The sequence below is a fragment of the Ailuropoda melanoleuca genome, chromosome 6, assembly GCF_002007445.2.
Source record: "Ailuropoda melanoleuca isolate Jingjing chromosome 6, ASM200744v2, whole genome shotgun sequence".
In the NCBI taxonomy this organism is placed as follows: domain Eukaryota; kingdom Metazoa; phylum Chordata; class Mammalia; order Carnivora; family Ursidae; genus Ailuropoda; species Ailuropoda melanoleuca.
The window spans coordinates 44,439,329-44,466,578 of NC_048223.1; positions in this window are offsets into that span (position 1 = coordinate 44,439,329).

Consider the following 27,250-nt stretch of genomic DNA (forward strand, 5'->3'; position numbering starts at 1 on the left):
TGGAGCTTATTTTTGTGTGTGGTGTAAGAGAGTGGTCAAGTTTCATTCTTTTGCATGTAGCTGTCCAATTTACCCACCACCATTTATTGAAGAGGCTGTCTTTTTTCCACTGGAAGTTTTTTCCTGCTTTATCAANTGCAGGTGGCTACCGCTTCCCGGCGCCCTGACACGGCGGCTCCCTCCCCCTTCTGTTTAGCTTCCGATATCTGTGCGCGGTTTCACGGCTCCCCGCTTCGTACCTCGATACTCAGCGCTGGAGATGTTCATTTGTAGAGATCCAGATGTATCTTCCTGCTTCTCAGGCTGATTCCGTGGATATTCCTGCTGGTCTGGTACCTATCCAGCTCAACTCAGGGGACCGGCTGAAAAAGGTGTCCCCTACTCCTCCGCCATCTTAGCCTCTCCCCTCTGTCCTTGGTATTTTGATCAGGATAGCATTGAAAGTGTAGATTGCTCTGGGTAGTGTGGACATTTTAACTATGTTAATTCTTCCGATCCATGAGCATGGAATATTTTTCCATCTTTTTGTGTCTTCTTCAATGCCATTCAAGAGTGATTTGTAGTTTCCAGAATATAGATCCTTTACGTGTCTGGTTAAGTTAATTCCAAGGTAATGTATGATTTTTGGTGCTATTGTAAATGGGATGGATTCCCTAATTTCTCTTTCTTCAGTCTCATTGTTCCTTTATACAAATGCAACTGATTTCTGAGCATTGATTTTGTATCCTGCCACCTTACTGAATTGTTCTATAATTCTAGTAGTTTGGGAGTGGATTCTTTTTGGTTTTCCATATAGAGTATCATGTCATCTGTGAAGAGAGACAGTTTGACTTCTTCTTTGCTGATTTGGATACCTTTTATCCCGTTTTGTTTTCTGATTGCTGTTGTAAGGACTTCTACTAATATGTTGAATAATAGTGGCGAAAGTGGGCATCCTTTTCATGTTCCTAACCTTAAGGGAAAGGCTTCCAGCTTTTCCCCATTGAGAATGATATTTGCTGTAAGCTTTTCATAGATGGTTTTTATGAAATTGAGGAATGTACCCTCTATCCCTACACTCTGAAGTGTTTTAATCAGGAAAGGATGCTGTATTTTGTCAAATGCTTTTTCTGTATCAATGGAGAGGATTGTATGGTTCTTGACTCTTTTCTTATTGATATGATCTATCACACTGATCGATGTGCTAATGTTGAACCATGCTTGCATCCCAGGGATGAATTCTACTTGGTCATGTTGGATAATCCTTTCAATGTACTGTTGGATCCTATTAACTAGGATCATGTTGAGAATTTTGGCATCCATATTCATCAGGGAAATTGGTCTGTAATTCTCCTTTTTGATGGGGTCTTTGCCTGGTTTGGGGATCAAGCTAATACTGGCCTCATAGAATGAGTTTGGTAGTTTTTCTTCTGTTTCTATTTATTGAAACAGCTTCAGAAGAATAGGTATTATTTCTTCTTTGAATGTTTGGTAGAATTCCTGGGGAATCCGTCAGGCCCTGGACTCTTGTTTTGGGGGAGGTTTTTGATCACTGCTTCAATCTCTTCATAATTAATCTGTCTGTTTAAATAATCAATTTCTCCCTGTTTCAATCTTGGTAGTTTATAGGTTTCCAGAAACGCATCCATTTCTTCCAGGTTGTTTAATTTATTGGCATAAATTGTTGATAAAAGTTTCTAATGATCCTTCCTATTTCATCGGTGTTGGTTGTGATCTCTCCCCTTTCATTCATAATTTTATTACTTTGGGTCCTTTCTCTATTCTTTTGGAAAAGTCTTGCCATTGGCTTATCGATCTTCTTTATTCTTTCAAAGAAGCAGCTTCTAGTTCTGTTGATCTGCTCTACTGTGCTGCTGGTTTCCAATACATTGATCTCTGCTCTATTTGTGATCACCTGCTTTCTTGTGTGTGGGTTAGGCCTGTTCTTCTGTTCCAGCTTCAGCTTCCTGAGGTGAGAATATAAAAACTGCATTTTAGATTTTTCTATTCTTTTGATTGAGGCTTGGATGGCTATGTATTTTACCCTTAGGACCACCTTTGCAGTGTCCCACAGGTTTTGGATCAATGTGTTTTCATATTCATTGGTCTCCAGAAACTGTTTAAACTGATTTTTAATTTCCTGGTTTACTCAGTCATTTTTGAGCAGGATGGTTCTTAGTTTCCATGTGTTTGAGTTTCTTCCAAATTTTTCCTTGTGATCGAGTTCCAGTTTCAAGGCATTGTGGTCTGAGAATATGCAGGGAATAATCTCAGTCTTTAGGTTTCAGTTGAGACCTGTTTTGTGACCCAATACATGGTCTATTCTGGTGAAAGTTCCATGTGCATTTGAAAAGGATGAGTATTCTGTTGTTTGGGGTGTAGTGTTCTATGTATACCTGTGAGGTCCATCTGGTCTTATATGTCATTCAAAGCCCTTGTTTCTTCATTGATTTTCTGCTTGGGTGATCTGTCTCTTGCTGAGAGTGGAGTGTTGAGGTCCCCTACTATTAATGTATTATTATCTATATGTCTCTTTATTCTGGTTAAGAGTTGCCTTGTGTATCCTGCTGCTCCCCTGTTGGGGGCATAATATTTATAATCATCATATACACTTTGGATACATTCTTTAAGAATAATAAAGTGTCCTTTTGTATCTCTAAGTACAGTCTTTAGTTTGAAATCTGATCTGTCTGATATGAGAATTGCTACCCCAGCTTTCTTTTGAGGTCCATTGGCATGGAAAATGGTTTTCCATCTCTTCACTTTCAGTCTGGATATATTTTAAGATTCAAAATGAGGCTCTTGTAGACAGCAAATGGATGCATCATGTCTTTTTTTTTTTTCCAATCCACAACCCTGTGGCATTTTATGGTAGCATTTAGGCCATTCACATTGAGAGTGATTATAGAGAGAGGTGACTTTAATGATTTCAAGTTTACTGTGAAGTCTTTGTTTCTATAGACTATAACTTTCTGTTCTGTATCACTCTTGGGGCCTTTTTACTTTTATAGAACCCCCCCCATAATATCTCATGTAGGGCTGGTTTGGTGGTTATGAATTCCTTCAGTTTCTTCCAATCCTCAAGGTTCTTATCTCTCCATCAATTCTGAATGACAGCCTTGCTTGATAAAGGATCCCTGGCTCCGTGTTCTTCTCAGATAGAGCTTTGAAAATACCCGGCCAACCATTCCTAGCCTGCCAGGTGTCTGTAGACAGGTCCGACATTATTCTGATATTTTTCCCTCTGTACATAAGGATTTTGTTCCCCCTGGCCACTTTCAATACTGTATCCTTGTATCTAATACTTGCGAATTGCTCTATGACGTGACATGGTGTAGGTCTGTTCTCATTGACCTTGCGATGGGTCCTCTTTGCCTCTTGGACACGAATGCTTGTTTCCTCTGCCAGATTAGGGAAGTCCTCAGCTACAATTTGTTCAAATATCTCTTCTAGACCTTTCTGTTTCTCCAACCCCTTGGGGATGGCGATGATTCTGACATTGGAGCATTTCATTGAGTCAGTAATCTCCCGTATTCTACATTCTTGAGATTGGATTTTTTGAGCCATGTTTCTGTTTTAACTTTCTCTTCTACCATCCCAACCTCTAATTCACTGATTCATTCTTCTGCCTCATTTACCCTGGCTGTCAGAGCATCTACTTTGATTTGATTCATAGCATTTTTAATTTCTGCCAGACTCGCTCTCATCTCTGCCCTTAGTAATTCTATATTCTATATTCTCATTAATATTTTCATTAATAGTTTTTTCAAGCTTACACATCATCTTGACCATTGTTACTCTGAACTCCATTTCTGACAATTTGGTTATATCCATGTCCATCTGCCACAGACTCATTATGTTTTCTTTGCTGTTGGGGATTTCTCCTCCTTATCATTTTGATGAGGAGAGGTTGTGGGGATGCCCAGAGCCCAAATTATTGACCAAGACACAGGCAGTGTACCCTTGTTTTATGGGGACTTTAGGGACGTGGGCTTCTTGATTTTTCAGCCTGCCTTCTGGGGGATGGGCTTGCTGTGCTGATATTCAGGCAACCCTGTTTGGGTAGATTTGCCCCATCCCCTGCGAGGTTGGATGGGGATGGGCACAATGTGAGCCATTATTTCCAGGCTTTTGTTCTCTGGCGGCTTTCCCTGGTGGTTTTCTGTGCCTCTTCTGAGAGTCAGTGCAGCAGTGGCCGTGTCCTAGCCTCTGTCTCAGAACAGAGAGATCGCAGTCTGCTTTCCACTGAGTTCTCTTGGCCACTTTAACTTTGTTTCTGTAAGTGCTGTTAAAAACCCTGCACTGCCCCTGGATGTGCAACCCACAGCCTGTGTCCCATCCCTCACTTCCAGGGCCGGCATGTCTCTGTCCTTTGTGTTTCTAACACTGCCAGCCTCCCCTGGTTCCCGCGTACGCTCCTGATCTTCCTGTTACAGTATTGTTCGTATGTGCACTCCGGAGCTCCGGTTTTCAGATTGGACTCACGCACTCCTGAGCTCCCAGTTTTAGTCCTGTTCCAGTGAGTGCTCTGGAGCTCCGGTTTTCAATCTGGTCATGTACATTACAGGCTCATGGTCTCAGTCTGTTCTCTCGTGGGTGCCGGTCCTCGTTCCAGCCCACTTACCAGTGCAAGTGGCTACTGCTTCCTGGCGCCTGAGCATGTTGGCTCCCTCCCTCTTCCATTTATCTTCTGATATCTGTGCACGGATTCATGGCTCCCCATTTCGTACCTCAATATTCAGCACTGGAGATGTTCATTTGTAGAGATCCAGATGTATCTTCCTGCATCTTAGGCTGATTCCGTGGGTTTTCAGGATGGTCTGGTAGATAACCAGCTCGACTCAGGACCAGCTAAGAAAGGGGTCCCCTTTCCTCCACCATCTCTTCTCCTTGCAGAAAGTGGTCGCTTTTCTGGTCATTGAGTTTCTGATACTCTTTCCTTCATTCTCCAGTTGCATTCATAGGTATTCAGATTGGTTTGGTAGATTCCTGAATTGGCTGAATTCCTGGGACCAGGTGAGCTTTAGGTCCCCTGCTCCTCCGCCATCTTGGAACACCCACATGTAGTCATTTTTAGATAGCAGTCCTCAGCTGAGTGGTGAGCCGGGAAGTCAAATTCCTCCAAGTAGAAGTTACAGCTAAATCTGCAATAAGGATGCTGACCAATAATAATGAATATATTGGGAAAATATGGCCATTTCTTAGTCTTTTTAAAACCCACTTTAGGTACTCCATGTTTCCAATAGTTTTCAACTTCTATATTAATTTTCAGACTTGGAAAGTAAGATAACAGGTTTATTCCATCATTTATTCATTCAACAACTAGCATTTACCATGTTGGTAACTGTCCCTGGGGCTAGGATTACAATAATAACAAACCCCCTGTTCCTGTTTTCTTGATGTTTAGAAGCCTATGCAGTCTTTCTCAGAAGAATTTTTTAGATATGTAAAATAAAATATATGAGTAAAAGATAAATGAATTACCATATAGATATACTTATTAAACTATTTTAAAAGTTGTAATGCAACTTAAATAATATATAAAATGTCAATTGTGATGAAATATGAAAATATTGATTTTTATCAGTGACAAACACAGATAGTGTTAATATTTCAGGATTTTTTTTTCTTTTGGGACAATATTTATAAATAGAAGGAAATTCTAATTGTCAGATGCAAGTGAAAATAAAGTTATATATTTTCACATGCAAGTTTATGGAATCTTTGAATTCTATACTTGGGAAGTGAATGGAGGGGAGGGATCTGTGAGGCCCAGATTGGAGCTGACAGCTCCTTCCACCAAACCAGTTGTGGGAGGAGAAAGAATGCCAAAGGCCTCTGAAAGTGAAGCCTGCTTATGTGTTTCTTTGGGCTCCATCCAGGAGCCCCAGTCTGACTCACAAATGGTACTTAGCCAGCTCTCATCAAACAAGTATCTGAAGCTACCATCTTGTAGAGGAATCCTAAGTGAAGGATGTGGGGGCAGTGTGCAAATGTAAATAATGCACAGTCATAGTCTTCCCTATCATGCTGAGCATTATTGCAAAGCTTCCAAGATAAAGTTTTATCCATCCAATGGTTTCTCACCAAGTAAAATTAGAAGTCAGGCATTGAAGGGGAAAATTCTTCAACCCAGGACATGCATTTCCTCTGGAAAAGCTCCTCTCCATCTGCATGGTGTTTGATCTCAGACACCTAGATTTATTTCTCAAAGTTAAGAACACTAACTAACCTAAATTTTGCTCCCATCATTTAAGAGGAGAAAAAATAGAATCCTAAATTACTTCAGGAAATGAAGGCCACCTCTTAGAGTTATTGTTAGAAAGTTGTATAACATTGAGCTACATAAAGAAACTAAGGCAAGAAGTTGAGACTGTTACTGGAATGGTTTGAAAACATTTCAACATTATTCTAAAATTCTTATTCCTCTGCAGAGATAAATCAAATTATTATAATAGACCTTCTGCTTCTCAATGCACACCTGTTAACCCTGCATTTCTTCTCATATCTTTTAATGGGGGTCTCTTTTCCTCTAGACAGGTAGAAAACCATGGAGTCATCATTGATTCTTTTTAAAATTCATACCCCACATTTGATCAATCAGCCAATGATGTTGCTCTACCTTCAAAACATATCCAGAATCCAACCATTTCTCCAACCTTTGCTCTTGCCCCCTCAAACTGCCATCTCAATAACTTTCATTCCCACCTACAACCACACTTGTGCTGCACTCATCTTTATCTTCTTACTTCACACCCCAAAGGGAGAGTCCTATTTTTGCTTTCCCTGTTGCCTCAGTTTGGGAAAACAGTCCCATCCTTATCTGTTCCAGCAACTTTTTCTTCCTCTCCTCTGGATGCCAAGTGACCCTGTGTCTCAGTTGCCATAACTCCCCACCCCCACAGACCCTGCACCCATCCACTGCAGGGACTTCTACCACACCTCCAAAAACCTGCACAGCCTGACAAGTAAGGAAGATGTTTCAGTGGGAATCAGTGTTCCATCTGGTCCATTCCCATCTTTATACTCATGCCTCACAGTTACCTCTTCCAGCAAGATGCTGGTGTGGACCCTCCATCCTCTGACCCTCCACTCAGATACCTCTGCCTTCATTGATGTGACTCTCTTATTTTCCTGTTCCAACCCTACAAGTTGGAAATATCCTAGCAGGAAGCAAATAAATTGTGAGGGAGAGGAAATTAAGCAGATAGAGATTTTGTGAACCAAAGCTTTTATGTTTGTAGCCCTCATGTCCTGTGTACCTGTATCTTTAATCATCTCTTCTCTACTAGTACTTTTTCATCAATTGAAAAACTTACCAAAGCCTCTCATATTAAAAACAAACAAACAAACAAACCAAAAACACAAACCTTTATTTCCACTATACATAAAGCCATCACTTTATTTCTTCTTTCGTTTTAACCTGCTTCTGCATGTACCTGGTTATTTCTTTATATGAGTAGTATCTTTAGTTATTGGATGTGCCAATTAGGTTCCCTCTCATGGACCCCTTTACTCCCCAACCCAGGAAAATCCAGTTTCCCCAGTCCATTTCAGTGAGACATTGGTCCTAAGTGAGCTCACTAAATCAAGAAGCATTTCCTGCTCCTTGCTATAGCAGGCTTTCTGGTGTATTGGGTCTCTCAAACATCTCTTTGTCTCTGTGATTTCCCATTCTCTAATCTTTCCCTCCTGTCTGATCATTTCTTACTTCACTTTTTTTTTTTATAGCACTCCAGGTGATCCTAACAGAAAGCCACGTTTGAGACTCAGGGCTCAAAATTAGTACTTGCAGAAGTTTAACATGTATACAAATTGCCTGGAGAGTCTTCATTTCTAACAAAATACCAGGTTATGGAATGATGCTCCTCCTGGGACCATAGTTAGACTAGAAAATTTTAATTCCAGGTAATTCCAATACACACTGAATTTGAGAATCACAGCTTTACCTAGTTACTGAGAAAGTAGCAGGTTGTCACCGTCCCTCAAAAACCCTTCTTCAATAACTTGGTGTAAATTTAATGTCCTAACTCTGTGTCTATGGCAATGTGTGCTTACTTTTATCTCAGTGTGTGTATATTGCATTGCTGTCATCTCTTTAACTGCTCTTTTCATTAAAGTGGATGATCCTCAAAAGCTGCAATATGATTGGAACTCAGTAAGTGGTAAAAAAGAAAGCCATTTTCCTATGACTAGGTATAGCCTTGGTTTCCCAGGCACTGGGTAGAACTGAGATCAAGTGAACAGGAATTAGGTCTCTTCCTGTTTTCCCCCATTGAATTCCAGTCAGAACACTATACCTTTAGATAGTTCTCCCCACTTCTCTAGGCATTGCCATGTGGGCTTGATACACTGAAGAGCAATGCTCTTATGTTGATCTTTTCCAACAGTTCTCTCTTCCACCCAGGGATTCAGTGCCTCTTTTTCTCCTAGTCTTTGGAGCCACACTGCTTATGTTGCCCTTTGTCGAAATGCCACTAGTGAAATTCAGCTTCATCACCTTCTGTCTGCAGGGCTTTTCTTCATGGGGCTCATAGGCAATAGGACCATCATTTTTTAAAAAGCATTTTCATTTTTTAAAATTTTATTTTAATTCTAGTTAGTTAATATATAGTGTTATATTAGTTTTCAAGTGTAAGATGTAGTCATTCAACACTTCCAACCATCACTTTTATTGTCCAGATTGTAATACTTCTCCACGTGAAATAGATATTGAGATATTAATAATTATATAATGTTCGGACAAACAGTTCTGGGAAAACTGAGATGCCTGGTCACCCAGGTCCAAGATAACTGTGGGCTCACCAAAGAAGTGTACACCATGACACACACTGCTCCCTCTGCCTTGGTATATCCCTTACAGATGCCTTCCTTTCTTGCAAATTGACATAGTTCAGCAAATACAACATGTTATCAACTGAATAGTGTTATACCCCAGTCTTTCTCAGTCAATATTAGGAAGCACTAAAACTCACTTACTAAAAAGCTTTGAATTTAAGCAGACTTGGTCAAATTCCAGTGATAATCAGCCAAGACCATGATAATTCTATATTCATAAAATGCAATAATAATATTTCCTACTTCATAGAGCTTTTCCATATATTAAGATAATAATTGTTTAATAAAGTATTTGGTATATAGTAAATGCTCAAAAATAATAGTGATGGAGATAATTCTGGTTTTGTCTTCAACATATAAAAGACTTGAAGTCACTGCTTTCCTCATTACAACAAAAAAAGAGCTGATGAAACTGCAAATCAATGAATTTTCTTGGACTCATCAGATAAGTGAGGTTGCAGGGCAAACTGTCATCCTGAAATCTGGGGAGAAGGGCACATCCAGAGAAATACAGTTGAGATCTACTTACCAGAAACCAAAGCTTCTGAAGCCATAAACTGGACTCTTATGTAAAAAGCTAGACAAAATGTGGGAACAGATGGATAATGTAAGCAGAAAGAGAAAACTCTAAGGACCAAAAGGAAGTACTGGAAATCAAAATCACTGTACCATGATGAATACCTTTGACAGGCTTACTGAGAGAGTTGAGATAGTCAAGGAAAGAATGTGTGAGCTTAAAGGTAGGTCAGCTGAAACTTCCCAAACTAAAATACAAAGATGATTTTTAAAAAAATGAAAACCAGAACAGAATATCCAAAACCTGTTGGAAAACTTCAAAAGATATAACATATAGGCAATTGGAATGCCAGAAGGAGGACAAAAATATAAGAGAGGAGAACAAGTATTTGAAGTAATAATGGGCAAAATTTTAAAAATTAATGATAGAAACCAAAGCACAGATCCAAGAAGCTCAAGACAAAATAAGCAGGGTAAACAACTATCTCTATATGTCTTATCTGTCATCTATCTATCTAACTTCTATCTATTACCTATCTATCTAAACTATGCTTATGCATATCATATTTAAACCACAGAAAACGAAAGAAATAATAAGTCTTAAAGAAGCTGAGGTGAAGGAGAACATTTTACTGTTGGTCACTCTTCAGAAGTGGATGGACCCCACCCCAAATTTGCTTTGGATAATGAGATTTTCTGATGAGAGAAGGATGGCTCTCAAACAGGTCCAAAAATATCTTGAGAAAACAGTGAAAAGAGACTGGTTTGAGGTTTTCATGGTGGCTGGGAGGTAGGAGTGGAGGGAAAACTCCTGCGTGCAGGCAGGAGTTTGTGTGGTTTGAACCTCCACTGGTGCCAAGGAAGAGAGCACCCAGACTTTCTCATCAGTTTCCCCAGATTTAGAGAAAGATTGGGAAAAGGGAGGGATAAGACTTAAAACTGTCATCATTCAAACATTAAAAGACATGAAATCAGACTCCTTGTTACATTTATCTACAGAAAAGACAGGATAAGAATTACAGTGGACTTCTCATCAGAAACCATGAAAACAGGAAGACAGTGGGATGACATATTTAAAGTGTTGAAAGAAAGAAAACCCATTAAAGGAGAATTCTACATCTAGGAAAATTATTCTTCAAATGTGAAAGGGAAAAAAAAACTTTTTCATATAAAAACTGAGGAAACTGATCATAGGCAGACCGCCCTGCAAAAATTTTAAAAGAATTTCCTCAGGCAGAAGGAAATGATACAAGTAAGAAATGCAGATTGATATTTTCTTTCATTTGTTTTATTTTCTATTTTTTTAAAGATTTTATTTATTTATTTGACAGAGAGACAGCCAGCGAGAGAGGGAACACAAACAGGGGGAGTGGGAGAGGAAGAAGCAAGCTCCCAGTGGAGCAGAGCAGGGAGCCCGATGCGGGGCTCAATCCCAAGGACCTGGGATCATGCCCTGAGCCGAAGGCAGACGCTTAACGACTGAGCCACCCAGGAGACCTTTGTGGATTGATATTTTAAAAAGAAACCATCGAAGAAGGAATAAGTAAAGGTAAAACAAAATCTTTGACTTATTTTATTCTCAATTGATTAGCAGCAATGTATCAGCTGATTATAACATATGGGTAAGTGTAATAAATGAAAGCGATGTCAGAGGCACAGGAGGGAGGAATCATGGTATAAGTCTGGCATAAAGTATTGCCCTACACATGAAGTGTTATACTGTTATTTGAAGGTAGACTTAGATTAAACATGTATATTATAAGACCATCTGTTGTCATTTCTAATATTTAATGACTTGGAAATTGGCACTCCCATACATACAAATAAGAAAAAACCCCCGCAAAATGAAAATCAAAGATTTTCCCCCAACCAATCAAAAAACTAAAATTATAGGGCAAACTGCCACCCCCAAAACTGGAGAGGCAGGCAAATATAGACAAACACAGTCAAGACCCATAACTGATAGATCAAGCAGACAGAAAATCAGTGAAGATGTTGATTACTTGAACAACATTATCAATCAATTTGACCTAACTGACATGTAGAGATCCCTTCATCCAACAACAGCAAAACACATGTTCTTCTTGAGCTCATATTGAGTATTCAACAATATAAAGATCATATTCTGGGACACAAAACACACCTTAACAAATTTAAAAGAATAAAAGTCATATAAAGTATATTCTTGAAATACTCTGAAATCACACTAAAAATCAGTAACAGAAATATAACTGGAAAAAAACCCAAAATATTTGGATATTTAACAACACACTTCTAAATAGCACATAGTTCCAAGAAGTCTTAAGAAAAGATATTTTGAACTAAATGAACATAAAAATAAAATTAGGAGGCAGTGAATGCAGTGCTTAGAGGAAAACTTACAGCATTAAATGCATATATAGAAAAAATAAAGCTTTTAAAGTCAATAATCTAACCTGCCACAATAGGAATCTAGAGAAAGGAAAACAATGTAAGCTTAAAGCAAACAAAGATGTATACATAATTTTTAAAATGGACAGAAATCAATGAGTTAAACACAAGAAATCAATAAAGTAAAATCAAAAGCTGGTTCTTTGTAATGAAGCATCAAACTTTACATCGGAATCTGGGGATGTACTGTATGGTGATTAACATAATATAATAAAATAAAATTAAAAAAAAAAGCTGGTTCTTTGAACAGAGCAGTAAAATTGGTGAGCTTGTAACCAGACTAGAGAGAAGATACAAATTAATAAATCAGAAATAAAAGTGTTTCATCACTACTGATCTCATGGACATTAACAGGATAATAAATCATACTATTAACTTCATTTCTATCAATGTGATAACATAGATCAAAAAGTTCAATTCCTCGAAAAACACAAATACCAAAACTCATTCAAGGAGAAATAGATAAAATGAATAATCTTATATCTATTAAATGAACTGAATCAATCATTAATAACTCTCTGATGAGACAGATTAAATAATTTAATTAAATTAATAAAATAAAATAAGTGGTACATCATGACTCTTCAAATTGATTACAAAAAAAAATAACTCTCTGATAAAAGAAATAATGAGGCCCAGATGATTTTATTGGTGAATTCTAGTAAACATTTAAGGACAAAATGATACAAATCCTTTGCAAACTCTTCCAGAAAATGAAACTAGAAGGAACAGTTTCTAACTCATTCCACAAAGCCAGCATTACCCTAATGTCAATACTATGTGGAGATAATACAAGAAAAGAAACCTGTAGACCAATGCTTCTCAAGAATAGAGGTAAAGTTCTTTAACAAAATATTAGCAATCAAATATTTCAAAGTGTAAAAAAAATTATACACCATGACCAAAGGGGAATTTGCAGGAATGCAAGGCTGATGCAACACTCAAAAAACTAATCCATTTAATGTATTACATCAATAGCTAAAGAAGGAAAACCATGTGATAATATTAGTAGATACAGAAAAAGCATTTGGCAAAATTTAACACTATTCATGATCAAAATTCTCAGCCGACTAGGAATAAAGGTGAACTTTAATTTTTTGAGAAATAATATCTCCAAAAGTACCCTATGGCTAACATCATATTTAATTATAGAAAATGAGATGATTTTTCCCTACGATTAGGAACAAGGCAAGGATGTCCCATCTCACTACTTTCACTCGATATAATATTGGAAGTCTTATCTAGTGCAATAAGACCCAGAAAGAAGAAAAATATGTATAGATTGGTATGGAAGAAACTGTTCACAGATGATATGATTGTCTATATAGAAAATCTCAAAGAATCAATTAAAGAAAATCCTTTTGGAGATAATAATTGATTATAGCAAGGTCACAGGACACAAAATTAACATACAAAAGCTAATCACTTTCCTATGTACCAGCAATGAACAATTGGAATTTTTTTATAAAAATTTTTTATTATGTTGTTAGTCACCATACAGTACATCCCAAGTTTTTGATGTAAAGTTTCATGATTCATTACTTGCGTATAACACCCAGTGCACCATGCAATATGTGCCCTCCTTAATACCCATCACCAGCCTAAAAAAAATACCATTTTTAATAGCTCACACACACAAAAGAAATACTTAGGTACAATTCTAGCAAAAATATGCACTGGATCTATATGTGGAAAACTTTAAATCTGATGAAGGAATCAAAGATCTAAATAAATGGAAGGATGCTCTGGGCTAATGAACTGGAAAACTAAATAGTGTTAAGATATCAATCCTTCTCAGGGTGCCTGGGCAGATTAGACATTTAAGCGTCTGCCTTTGGCTCAGGTCATAATCCCAGGATCCTGGGATTGAGCCTCACGTCAGGCTCCCTGCTCAGTGGAGAGCCTAAAACTACCCCTGCTTGTGCTCTCTTTTTCTCTCAATGTGTCAAATAAATAAATAAATAAAATCTCTTAAAAAATGTATATATATCAATTATTCTTAATCTGATTTATAGATTTAAGTCCCAATAAAATTCTGGCAAGCTATTTTGTATTTTGTAGATACCAACAAGTTTATTCTAAAGTTCATACAGGAAGACAAAGTCCTAGGTTAGTCGACACAATACTGAAGAGCAAAGTTGGAGGGCTCAACACTATCCAACTCCAAGACTTACTATAAAGCTACTGTAATTAAGAGAGCATAGTATTGGCAAAAGAATAGACCCACAGATCAATGGAACAGAATACAGAACCCTAAAATAAAGCTGCACAAATATAGTCACCAATCTTTGGGGAAGGAATAAAGGTGGCTCAGTAGATAAAGAACAGGTTCTTTTCACAACAAATGATGTTGGGAAAATTAGATGTCCATGTGTTAAAAAAATGGATGCAGATGCAGACATTATACCTTGTACAAAAATTAGTTCAAAGGGGATTATAGACCTTAATGTAAAATGAAAAGCTATAAAACTTCTAGGACTAAACATGGGGCTAAACATGGGTGACCTTGGGTTTGAAAATGACTTTTTAAGTAGCAATAAAAGTATAATAAATAAAATAAAAACTAATAAATTAGAATTTATTAATTAAATATGTCTTCTCTATGAGAGATACTATTCCTTTTTTAAATAATTTTTTATTATGTTATGTTAGTCACCATACAGCATATCCTTAGTTTTTGATGTAGTGTTCCATGATTCATTACTTGCGTATAACACCCAGTGCACCATGCAATACGTGCCCTCCTTAATACCCATCACTGGCCTATCCCAATCCCCCACCCCCTCCCTTCTGAAGCTTTTTGTTTGTTTCCCAGAGTCCATAGTTTCTCATGGCTCACTTCTCCTTCTGTTTACGCCCCCTTCTGTCTTCCCTTTCTCCTCCTACCGATCTTCTATTTCTTAAGTTCTATAGATGAGAGAAACCATATGATAATTGTCTTTCTCTGCTTGACTTATTTCGCTTAGCATTATCTCCTCCAGTCCCATCCATGTTGCTGCAAATGCTGTGAAATTGTTCTTTTTGATAGCTGAGTAATATTCCAATGAATATATGGACCATATCTTTTTTTTAATATTTTATTATTATATTATGTTAGTCACCATACAGTACATCCCCGGATTCCAATGCAAAGTTCGATGCTTCATTAGTTGCGTATAACACCCAGTGCACCATGCAACACGTGCCCTCCTTACTACCCATCACCAGTCTATCCCATTCCCCCACCCCCTTCCCCTCTGAAATCTTCAGTTTGCTTCTCATAGTCCATAAGTCCATAGTCTCTCATGTTTCATTCCCCCCTCTGATTACCCCCCCTCCATCCCCCCCTTCCCCCACCGATCCTCCCAGTTCTTATGTTCCATAGATGAGAGAAATCATATGATAATTGTCTTTCTCTGCTTGACTTATTTCACTTAGCATTATCTCCTCCAGTGCCGTCCATGTTGCAGCAAATGTTGAGAATTCATTCTTTCTGATAGCTGAGTAATATTCCATTGTATATATGGACCACAGCTTCTTAATCCAGTCATCTGTTGAAGGGCATCTCAGATCCTTCCATGATTTGGCTATTGTGGACAATGCTGCTATGAACATTGGGGTGCATATGGCCCTTCTGTTCACTATGTCTTTATCTTTGGGGTAAATACCCAGTAGTCCGATTGCCAGATCATACATTGCTCAATTTTTAACTTTTTAAGGGTCCGCCACAATGTTTTCCAAAGTGGCTGTACCAACTTGCATTCCCACCAACAGTGTAAGAGGGATCCCCTTTCTCCACATGCTCTCCAACATTTGTTGTTTCTTGCCTTGTCAATTTTTGCCATTCTAACTGGCGTAAGGTAGTATCTCAATGTGGTTTTGATTTGAATTTCCCTGATGGGTAATGATGTTGAACACTTTTTCATGTGTCTGTTAGCCATTTGTATGTCTTCATTGGAAAAGTGTCTGTTCATATCTTCTGCCCATCTTTTGATTCGATTATTAGTTTCCCGTGTATTGAGTTTGAGAAGTTCTTTGTAGATCTTGGATACCAGTCTTTTATCTGTAGTGTCATTTGCAAATATCTTCTCCCATTCCGTAGGCTGCCTCTTAGTTTTTTTGACTGTTTCCTTGGCTGTGCAGAAGCTTTTTATCTGAAGAAGTCCCACAAGTTCATTTGTTCTTTTGTTTCTCTTGCCACTGGAAATGTGTCATGAAAAAAGTTGCTGTGGCCAATGTCAAAGAGGTTGCTGCCTATGTTCTCCTCTAGGATTTTGATGGATTCATTTCTCACATGGAGGTCTTTCATCCATTTGGAGTTTATCTTTGTGTATGGTGTGAGCGAGTGGTCAAGTTTCATTCTTTTGCATGTAGCTGTCCAATTTTCCCAGCACCATTTATTGAAGAGACTTTCTTTTTCCCCTGGATGTTTTTTCCTGCTTTGTCAAAGATTACTTGTGCAAAGAGCTGAGTGTCCATTTCTGGGTTCTCTATTCTGTTCCATTGGTCTATGTGTATGAGAGACACTGTTAAGAGTGTGAAAAGACAAGCCACAGACTGAGAGGAAGTATCTGCATCATACATATCTGATAAAGGATTTGTATCAACATATTCAAGGAAGTCTTAAAATTCAATGGTAAGAAGAAAAAAACCCAACATAAAATGGCAAAAGAACTGGACACCTCACTGAAGAAAATAAACAGATGGCCAATAAGCATGTGAAAAGATACTCAGTATCATTTGTCATTAGTGAATTAAAAATTAAAATAATAGTGAGATACCATTACATAGCTGTTGGGATGTCTAAAATCCAAAGAAAAGAAAAGAAAAGAAAAGGAAAGGAAAAAAGAAAAAAGAAAAGAAAAGAAAAAAAAAAGGAAAGAAAAGAAAAGAGAAGAAAATCAAAATGCCTTTTGCTGGTGAGGTTGCAGAACAATGGGGGCTCTCATTTATTTCTGTCTCTCACTGTGGCTGTGCCATTTTGTATTCCCAATAACAGTAAATGAAATTTCCTGGCATTCTACATCCTTGAAATTGGTAATACATTTTTTTNTCACTGTGGCTGTGCCATTTTGTATTCCCAATAACAGTAAATGAAATTTCCTGGCATTCTACATCCTTGAAATACATTTTTTAAAAAATTTTAGGCATTTTGATAGGTGTGTAGTAAAACCCCTTTGTTTGTTTGTTTGTTTATTTTCATTTTTTTATTATAATAATTTTTTTATTATATTGTTAGTCACCATACAGTACATCCCTGGTTTTTGATGTGAAATCCCATGATTCATTAGTTGCGTATAACACCCCGTGCACCATGCAATACGTGCCCTCCTTAATACCCATCACCAGTCTATCCCGTTCCCCCACCCCCCCTCCCCTCTGAAGCCCTCAGTTTGTTTCTCAGATTTTTTCCTTCTAAAGTTACTCCCCCCCCAAAAAAATAGTTACTCCCCATACTGTACTCTTTAGAGAACTGAGTACAGTATGGGGAGTAACTTGAGAAGGAAGAAAACTGACAAATGTTACATCAGATGGTTGTCACGTCAAATGTCAATAGGGATGACATGATGAAATGGTGCATCATGATAAAAATGGTCATATTCCCCCAAACCCATAACTGCAGTCTAATCAAGAGAAAAATACCAAATTCCAACTGAGGGGCATCCTACAAGATACGTGACCAGTCCACCTAAAACTGTCAAAGTCATCTAAAACTAGGTACGTCTGAGAAAGTATCATAGCCAAGAGAAGTCTGTGGGGACCTGGCAAGTAAATGTCTTGGGTGAGGTCCTGGAACAGAAAAAGATAGTAGGTAAAAACTAAGGGAATGTGAGTAAGCCATGAATTTTATTTAATTAATTAATTGTAATTATATTTAACTATCACTGAAACTGTTTTTCATTAACTGTACTATACTAATGCAAGATGTTAATACTGGAGGAAACAGTGTGAGGGTGAACTCTATACTACTGTCTCAATTTTTCTGAAAGCCTAGAAATTTGATAAGTCTTAGTTTCATTAAAACTCGATAATATGAGCTAAAACCCCATTGCCTTCCAACAATTATCTACACTGCCTCACAATGGGCTGAAAACAACTCAGGTAGCTGGGCCAACACCACATGAATCCCTGCTATGTTGGATTCTCCTTCCCAGGAAGAGCACGGAGGAGGGGCTAGTGCAATCCATTTTTATAATATTTAAGCATTGTTATTTTTCAGTAAAACAGATTCAAGCTGAAGTTTTAATAATTACTCCATAACTACATGGATCACCTCGGGAAATGTGCAGCTACTCCCCAGTCAGAAGACTCCTGGACTGGCAGTGTGTGTGTGTGTGTATGTGTGTGTTGTGTGTGTGTGTTTGTGTGTGTGTGTGTGTGTGCGCGCGTTGGGGTAGGGGAACTGAGGTAGGATTTCTCTGAGGAAACATCTTGGTGGAATCATCATCTTCAGCTGCATCTGCTTCCCAGGTCCAGAAAGTAAGCTTATCTAAATTAAACCCAAGCATATTCCATTGTTTTATGCAGATGCACAATGTATAAACTCACACACATACACCAGAATGCCAATTTGGTGATTCCAAATGGAGGTTATTCTTTTCTAAGGCTCATGATGTTTGAGGTAAGTCTCCAATACTCCCATTGTCAGAGACCTTGCTGTGTGGTGAGCAAAACAAAGGAATTGGCTTGAGTTCTGGGAAAACCCCATCACATATCTCTCACCATAAAAGAACACGTCTGCAGGGACCAGTTCTGTGACTCTGACAACTTGATTTTGTTGTTGTTTTTTCCCCCAGTTCTTTTATTTTTCTCTAGCTAGTTCAGTTGAATCTTTCTCTAACTTATATATTGCATTTTCAGTGGTGTATGGTGTACCAGACACTTCTTCCAGAATTTTGTATGTATTTATTCACTTAACCCTATGACAACCCTGCATAGCAGATACTAATATTCTCCATTTTACAGATAAGGGAACTAAGGCACAGAGAGGATAAGCACCAGTCTGAAAAAAGGACCTGATAAAAGGGTTGAGAAAGCACCCCAGGCTACCTGGTTCACTGTTTCTGTCTGACTCTGAATCCTACCCCACTTCTCATGTGGCAGTTCGTCATTTCATCATGAGTTAGCCTCTCCTGGATGCAGTGTGGAAGAGAGTCCACCCCTTCTGTCAGGGTGTTGGTTGTATTTTTAAAATGATCAGATTTATGTGACAGCCGAATGTTTTTATTCAGCATTATTTGCTATCCCCAGGTCTTTAGCTCTAATCCAGAGCTTTTTACTTTTTTGGAGACTTCTGTGATTTCCTAGATCCTGGACCTTTTGCAGCTCTCAGAACTTCAACAACACCGTCCATTAGCAATGATTTCTCAGTGACCTCAAATGACTGCACATGACTTTCTGCCCTAGATTTAAGTACTTGATAGCCTTCATATTTCTTTATCCCCTGCATTGCCAAGCACAGTGTAGAACAGGCAGGTAGCACATCATATATGCATACCCATCTTTACCAGTTTTTGAAAACAGTCAGCCATGGAACTAATACCTCTACAAAGTCTGGGGAGCAGCTGACTTCTTTTGTTGGCATCTTCCCAGAATAGCACTTTTGGGAGTCACTGGGGTTTATTTGAATTATTTGTTTTATTTTCAAACTACCCCATGGACTGCAGGAACCATTTTTTTCCCTACTGAAAACCATTTGCTTGCAGTTATACTTACCCAAATAGGTTGACCCCATCTGTAACCACCAGCACCTCCATTACACCAATACTCAGGTGCATGAAAGAGCTCTGTCTTCATGCTCTGTTTTTCAAATAAGAGAAAGTTCTTTTGTGCCAAACGTCTTTTCATAACCAATAAAGCCTGCAGGGCTGCGGGAGGCAGATAAGTCTCGCTTCTCTGCACTGCGGCCCGCTAATTAAGATCACAGAATCACATTCTGGTTATTTGCATCCAAGAGCCTGCATTACCTCTTAATATCTCCCTTTTGCACATATATATAAATACCACAGGGATGGATTGTCCCACCTGCGACAAAGGCGGGAGCCAAGCATTTGCAGAAATTAGGCTCTTGTTGATGCTTCATTATGGTTATCTTTGGCTTCTCTATGTGCATTCCTCTTCCTGGACAAAACATTTAGAAGATTAATTGGATGTCAGACATTAGCAGAGATATAGGAGAGGAGATGGTGTGCATCTCACTGCAGTGCCTTTGCTCTCCGAGTTCCAGCCCAGAAGCTGTGGGTGACCAAAAGGACACAGGACACAGATCCAGTGACGTCTTCTTAAGGCTGGCATTCAGCCACTTACAGCTGGGTGACCCTGAGCATTGTGAGGCCATATTTTCCAACTCTGTGGTTATTGTGAGGATTAAACAAAATGATATTTGAAATTAGTGTTGTGATTTTCAAAGACAGATGTTGTTATTTATTATTTTTGAGGTGCAGGTCTTCATGAGCAGGAGTGTTTCTGTGTTATAGCTGGTAGTGTCACCCAAACTGTTCATGTTCTTTATCCTGGAGAGAGATGGTATGACCGCAGAGACAGGATTGGCCTCTGGGGACCTACCTGAGAACTATTGTTCTCTCTCGCCTGCTGGGTTGTAGGGACTTCTGGCAAGACTCTCAGCTTCCAAAGTTCAGATTTGCATTTGCAACACCATCTCCCTGATTTGTAGGCTTATATAGTTATTGTCCAAATCAGGATACTTTCATAGTGAAAGAGGTGGTATTACTAACAAGGCTGGGGCACAGGTATAATCTGGGATATTTGTCACCTTGCAAAGCCTTAACTACTGCCAGCATCAGTGGGAAGGAAGGAAGATGTTTGTGGTTTGTTGTCTCTGGCTCAAAAATCACTGAGTGAGCCTGGAGCAAGTGCTCTACATTTCACCATCTTGGCCATTTCCTCTTGCTCTGGATAGTATTCACCTTCTAACAAGAGCATCTTGTGGAAAACCCATGGGAATGATACAGTGACAATAAACTTTAGAAGAGAGGTTCTGCAGCAGGATGGAAGATAATTCAGGGCCTTGACATTATGTCATAGAGAGAATTGTTAACTTCCCACCCTCCACTTCCTCAGACTTGCACCCTATCACATACCCTATCACATGCACACACACCCAAGGGAACACAAAGTGTTTTGGTGGTGGTAGTGGGGTGATAGTAATAGTTTTTGCTTGTTTGTTTAGCATACAGCAGATTTTTGGTCCCAACCTTGGCTTCTGGAGCCGTGTGGATTACCACAGATGAGCAGACTCTTGGGCTGCTACCCAACCAGCACATGTTGGTTATTTCTCAAAAGATACAACCATCGAATTATCTTTCTTCACTCACAATGTGTCTACTCTCTTGTCCTGTCTAAGCAGGTTCTTCTACTTCTTCCTAGTTCGTTAACTAAAACCACCGAGGAGCAGGGATAGGCCAAAGAGCTGAGTTTTACACAAGTTTCTCACTGCCACTTATTCACTCTGCCAGTAGAGCAATCTGCAGAAGACGTAGGTCTGAAAGTTTAACTTCTGCCTTTTGGAATGAAGCCTCAATTAACTGCAATTTCCTCCTTTCTCTTTTTCATGTGTAAAGTGCCTACAGTGTGTTTCAAGTCATATTTAAATTAAACTTCATGGGGATCTCATTTGTATTGTCATGTATGTTTTCTGCTCAGTTCACATTTCCAATTTCATGCACAAAATCATGTATGTTCAGGTCTATATTCTCTATACAGAGAACAAGGGTCGTGTCCTGCATCTCAAGCCCCATATTCCCTGCAGGGCCCCGAGGAGAGGTGCTGATACTGCCCAGAATGCTTGTGTCCATCAGAGCCATGAAGCGAACAACTGTGACAGTCCCTCTGAGAAGACCATGTGCAGCCATAAGGGACCCTCAAAGGAGAGGTATCAAGGTATCAAACTGTGGTGACTCAGTCAAATTTTGAGGTATGATAGGGCTAACATGTACACACATAGCTCTACACATACACATAACCAAAAACTGAGAAATGACTTCTAGAAATATCATAGTGTGACTTCTCATGTACAGTGTCATTGAACTACCAAAACCATCTGAAACGACAACTTAAAGCAATGTGAAAATTGATAGCTTTAAGCCAAAGAAAAGCAGATAAAGAGGAAGAATTTATCAGTGATGACAGAAGAATTTTTCAATATAAAAGAAAGACAAACAAATGACAACTGGAAGAAACTGGCTTTAAAAAATATGGAGATATGAAAAGAAGGAAAAGACCCTTAAGACATCTTCATATTCATTTCAGTGCATGGATGGAGGTTTATTCAGAAAGAAATTAAAGCAGAAACAAGGGCCTATGAAAAGAAATTAGGTGCAATTTTAAGAACCAGAGAATATTTAAAAGCAAGTTAATGTGAAAAGAATTTTAAAAATGCAAGGACTAAGTAAGAAAAAGTACTGTAATGGGAAACTATGAAGGGAAGCACAATTTCTAAGCAAGTTAAGGGGCAAATGGTAAAGTTGATGATCAAGTATTCAGGTGTATCATATTTTCATTCAGAAATGAAAGACAAAAAACTAACAAACAAATAAAATCATGGACCCAGGAATAGGACCTGCAACTATATTAATTATCACATTCATTAACACTTCTTTCAGAACTTATTAATTAAATTATGAAAAACGAGAAATATTGAGTCACCACTTTAAAGAAAGTTAAAGATAAAAACTTCATCACAAAGTCCCTTAAATGAGAGAAGTGATTCTTCATACATGGGGATGGATGGCAGATGTTAATATGTTCAATGAATCTAAGGAGATGTGTCAGGAGGGAACCTCTACAGTGCAGGGCATTTGTTTCACTCACAGCTGCAGCTCAGCACCTAGGACAGCTCCATACAGAGCAGGTACTCTGTATCTAATGAGTACATTATCTAATGAGTTCATTATGTAAACAGTGATGGAGGAAGAGGTTGTAAAGCCAATAAGCACATGACCCTTTGTATTTACAAATGGGATACAGAGGATTTATTTTATTAGGTTTAAACAGAAGACTTGAGAAATACAGACATGTTAATCTTGAGTATCTAGTTACAAATAAGCCAATCAGTGTGGGCAACCAAACAAGAAATGGTACTGAACCCATCTTGCCAAAAACCATAATAAATCTAGAGTAGATTAAAACATTATATTTTAAAACTAAAAAAACAACAATCATTTTTGAAAGTCAGAATAATATCTGTATGCCAACTGTGGAAGAAAAGTAATAGCTTTATTATTATAGTGGTAGCCTAAATTACAAAAAAAAAAAAGAAGTGGGCAGTAATGACTCTGTACAATTTTTAAACTTTCACACAGTGAAAATCAACAATGCAATGATGAAAAAATAAATAGCAGAACAGATAAAGTATGTAATAGCTTAAGGTCTGATACATACCAAGTAGTAACCTTTTATTACTTTTTATTACCATGACTTGCTCTCCTTCTGAAATGCACTTTGGCCAAACAGAATATTGACTTTTCCTGCCTTCTTGCCCCTTCATTCCAGCTTCCCATTTTGGACCTCACCTGGACCTGGGTCTCTGCTCTGGGTGCTCACAGTATAAGCGGGTCTCCAACAACTCCTGGTCCTGGAACTTACAGAGGGAACTTCAAATCTATTCCTGGTGCCTCATGGCTCTCCAACTCCCTCCCCAAGCCAGTTATCTTCATTGAATCCATCCAAACACTTGTTTCCTCCATATGTATCCTGAATGAAGACTATTGGTGGGAGAGTGGGGAACTACATTATGATGTTTTCGTTCTTTTCATATCTCTACATTTTTTAAGGCCAGTTTCTTCCAGTTGTCATTTGTTTGTCTTTCTTTTACATTGAAAAATTCTTTCATCACTGATAACTTCTTCCTCTTTATCTACTTTTCTTTGGCTTAAAGTTACCAATTTTCACATTGCTTAAAGTTGTCAGTTTCAGATGGTTTTGGTAGCTTAATTTTGACAACCCAAGTGTTGCAGTGTGTCTTCTCATACCTCAGATAGGCCTTTGGTGGCACTTGGCAATCCTTTCCTTACCTCTAATTAGGACAAAAAGGGAATGCTGTCCCCCACTACTCAGCGTGTGAGATGTAGAATGATCACATCACAGCACCTGATTGCTTCTTAGAAATGCAGGCTCTCAGACCCCAATCAGATTTACAAAAATGATTCTGCATTTTACTGAGATCCCATATAACTTATTTGCACACTAAAATTTGAAAAGCACTGGTTTAGACTTCATTTTCCTCTTCTCTCAAAGCAAGTGAGCCTGGACCTAATTTCACAAATTTTGGGCCAAGAATAGTGGTCCCCCATAGCTTTCCTCAGTTGCAAACCTGTTAATTCAACCAGTCTTCTCCTTTGTCTCGAGATGAACCCCAGCACCCTGCTTTTCAGAACCTAACTCCTCTGCTTGCACTCCTGATTCTCTTTCTTTGAATATCTTTAGAAGATGATACTATCACTCATTCTCTCACTCTTTCATTGTGTCATAACTAATAGCTAATTTGCTAACCTCATCATAAAAGGGATTCTACCAACAACTATTTGACCTTGAGATACCATTTTCTTTCCATTCTAATGGAAATTCATCCTGAATTGGAATCTGAAGTCTGGGCAGAGAGCCTTCTTTTGAAGACCTCTAGCACCTTGCTAACTGCCTGCTGTAATGGCCTACTTACAAGCGTCCTCCTTAACCCATTGCCTTCTCGTATTTTAGTTTCTGTGAAGCTCCACTTCCCTGTGAGTTCCTTACTCCTCTGATGTTTCTGGCCACTCAGTTGCTTTTTTCTGCCCTACAACTGTGTGAGTAGCTGGATCCCTAGGTGGGATCCAGCTAAGTCCTGGCATGAATGAAAAATTAGTGAACAGGAATGTTGGGACTGGATGGGGTGGGAAGAGATAATTGGGGTACCTGGGGAAGAGAACTGGTAATGGGGAAATGATATAAATTCTAAGATATAATTCTGAAGATAAAGATGCCAACCCAAAGGAGTTAAGGAAATGTAGGAGCTGTTTAAACAAGGAACTTTGTGAAACACGAGATGTGAGTAGAAATAGCAAGAGGCCCCTTCACCCCCTTCACTATTTTTGTTGACCTGGCCAAAGTGCGAAGAGCAGCAGGCTATGGCTCTGTTGGCAGCAGAGAAAATGCAGCTTCTTGGAGAGTGAACATCAGCTAGAGGAAAATGAAAAGCGTATGTGGTCACACATGAAACACCTTGTGGCCTTTAGAAATACCCCGGATTCTGTAGTATGCCACCAAAATTGAGTTATTACTGTTAATGCAGGTCCCTCCCATGCTCATGGATAGGGAGGCCTGGGAAACCAGGGTGCTACAAACACCCCCTTAATGACATGCTGGCAGTGCAAAATAGTGAACGTGTCCAGCCATGCCTCGCTTTGAACTCTATCTCTGTACTACTCGCTGACAGACAATGATGGTGATGAGATGTCCCAAAGCATATGCTATTGTGTTTGCCCCCTTCTTTGTTGCCAGTCTGCCATGGGCCAGAGGGGGGATGATCTCCATGTTACTACCGATTTCTTTTTTTACTCTGACCCTCACATCAGATGGGTCAAAAAGTCCTTCCGCCTGAACCTACTTGTTTACTATTTTTCTCGTAACTCCTTTGATCTATATTTCTATTTCTAATTGTGTCATTTAGAGACTGGTTTATTTTCATTCACATTTCCTTAATATGTCTTTTTAAAAGCCTTCTTTATGGTCTTTAAAAAATGTAGCAGGTTTTAATGGAAAAAAGTACATGCAAAAGGAAACAAAAAAACATACAAAGAAAAAGGAAATGAAAACTAAATCCCCCCCTTTCTCTACAAATCCCATGTCTCCTTCACAGGCAACCATGATTAACCCTTGACAATGACCCTGTCCAGGGCATCACTTAAGCAGGTACACAGACACAGGCATAGGTGTGGGTCCTCATTGCATGCCATTCTTTACTAATCCTTGGAAATGCCTCTGTATCAGCACAGAGACCCCTGTTTCTCTCTTTGCCATGAGTGCATTGCATTCCATTGTTTGGAGACCTGAAGAATCATTTTCCCTGCTCTTTTACTGTGCACACACAAGTGTGCTTCCAATGTACTAGTAACAGTGTTGCAATATATTGTAGCATGTTATGTGCATTGTACAAAAAATAGAAGTTGCTTTATCATTTTCCAAAATATCACTATATCTTCACTAACCATGTATGAGAATCCCTTACAATACTGCCAGCAATAGGTGGTAATAGTAATTTGAATGAATGTGGCAAGTAATTTTTTTAGTGCCAACATATCTGCTTTCTTCTGATAATCATTGAATTTGAGCATAGTTTCATATATTTATTGCCCATTTGGATTTGTTTCCTTCAAATTATCCTTTTTTTGTCATTTCCCCATTTTTCTTGTGCTTTCTTTCTCTTATGCATTTGAAAACTCTCATTTTGCATCATGATGTTAGCCCTTTCTCTCACATCTGCAGTTTGTCAATTGATTTTTCTTTTATGGCGTCTATGCTTTTTAAAATTTTGTATAACACATATGACTGTCATTTCTTTTGTATCTTCTGTGTTCCAGTGTGGTTAAAATGGTCTCTCTCAAACATAGAATATGTATTTATTCACTGAGATTTCCTCACGAGATTTTAATTATCTCATTGTATACATTCAGGCTTTTCAACAGACTAGATTTTATTTTGTATAAGATGTTAACAGATGTTCAATTCAATTTTCTTTCAGAAGAATATCTGTTGTGCCGGTACTATTTATTAGTGATCTAATGTTTTCTTGCTGAGTTGCATTTTGTCACGTATTAAGTTCTCATATACTGAGAATGATGTCTGGATTCCTTATAGGGTTCCATTGATCCACCAGTGACATGCTGATTGATTATAACAGCTCTATAATAGTATCTAATAACTGGCAAACCGTAACCAACCTTGTTATTTTTTAAAATACACTGTTTTTGACTATTCTCACACCTTCATTGTCCATATATACTTTGCAGTCACTTTATCCAATTTAAATAGAATACCTCATTGGGTTACGAACTAGAATGAAATTGCACATTATTTTGGAAAGCATGTAATATTAAATCTCATTTTATGCCTCTGCATTAGCTTTGTCCTTATTTCATGTCCTATCATAAGAACATAAGAGCTGGGGGGCGCCTGGGTGGCACAGCTGTTAAGCCTCTGCCTTCGGCTCAGGGCGTGATCCCGGCTTTATGGGATCGAGCCCCACATCAGGCTCTTCCGCTATGAGCCTGCTTCTTCCTCTCCCACTCCCCTTGCTTGTGTTCCCTCTCTCGCTGGCTGTCTCTATCTCTGTCAAATAAATAAAATCTTTAAAAAAAAAAAAAGAACATAAGAGCTGGATATGGATTCTACAGCTTATATCTGTTATATAGGTTCTTGTTCTTTATTATTAAACGTATTCTATTTTGTACATTTGTCTCTGTTGTAAGTAAAATAATTTTCCTATTTTATTTCTAATTACTTATTGGTAGAACAG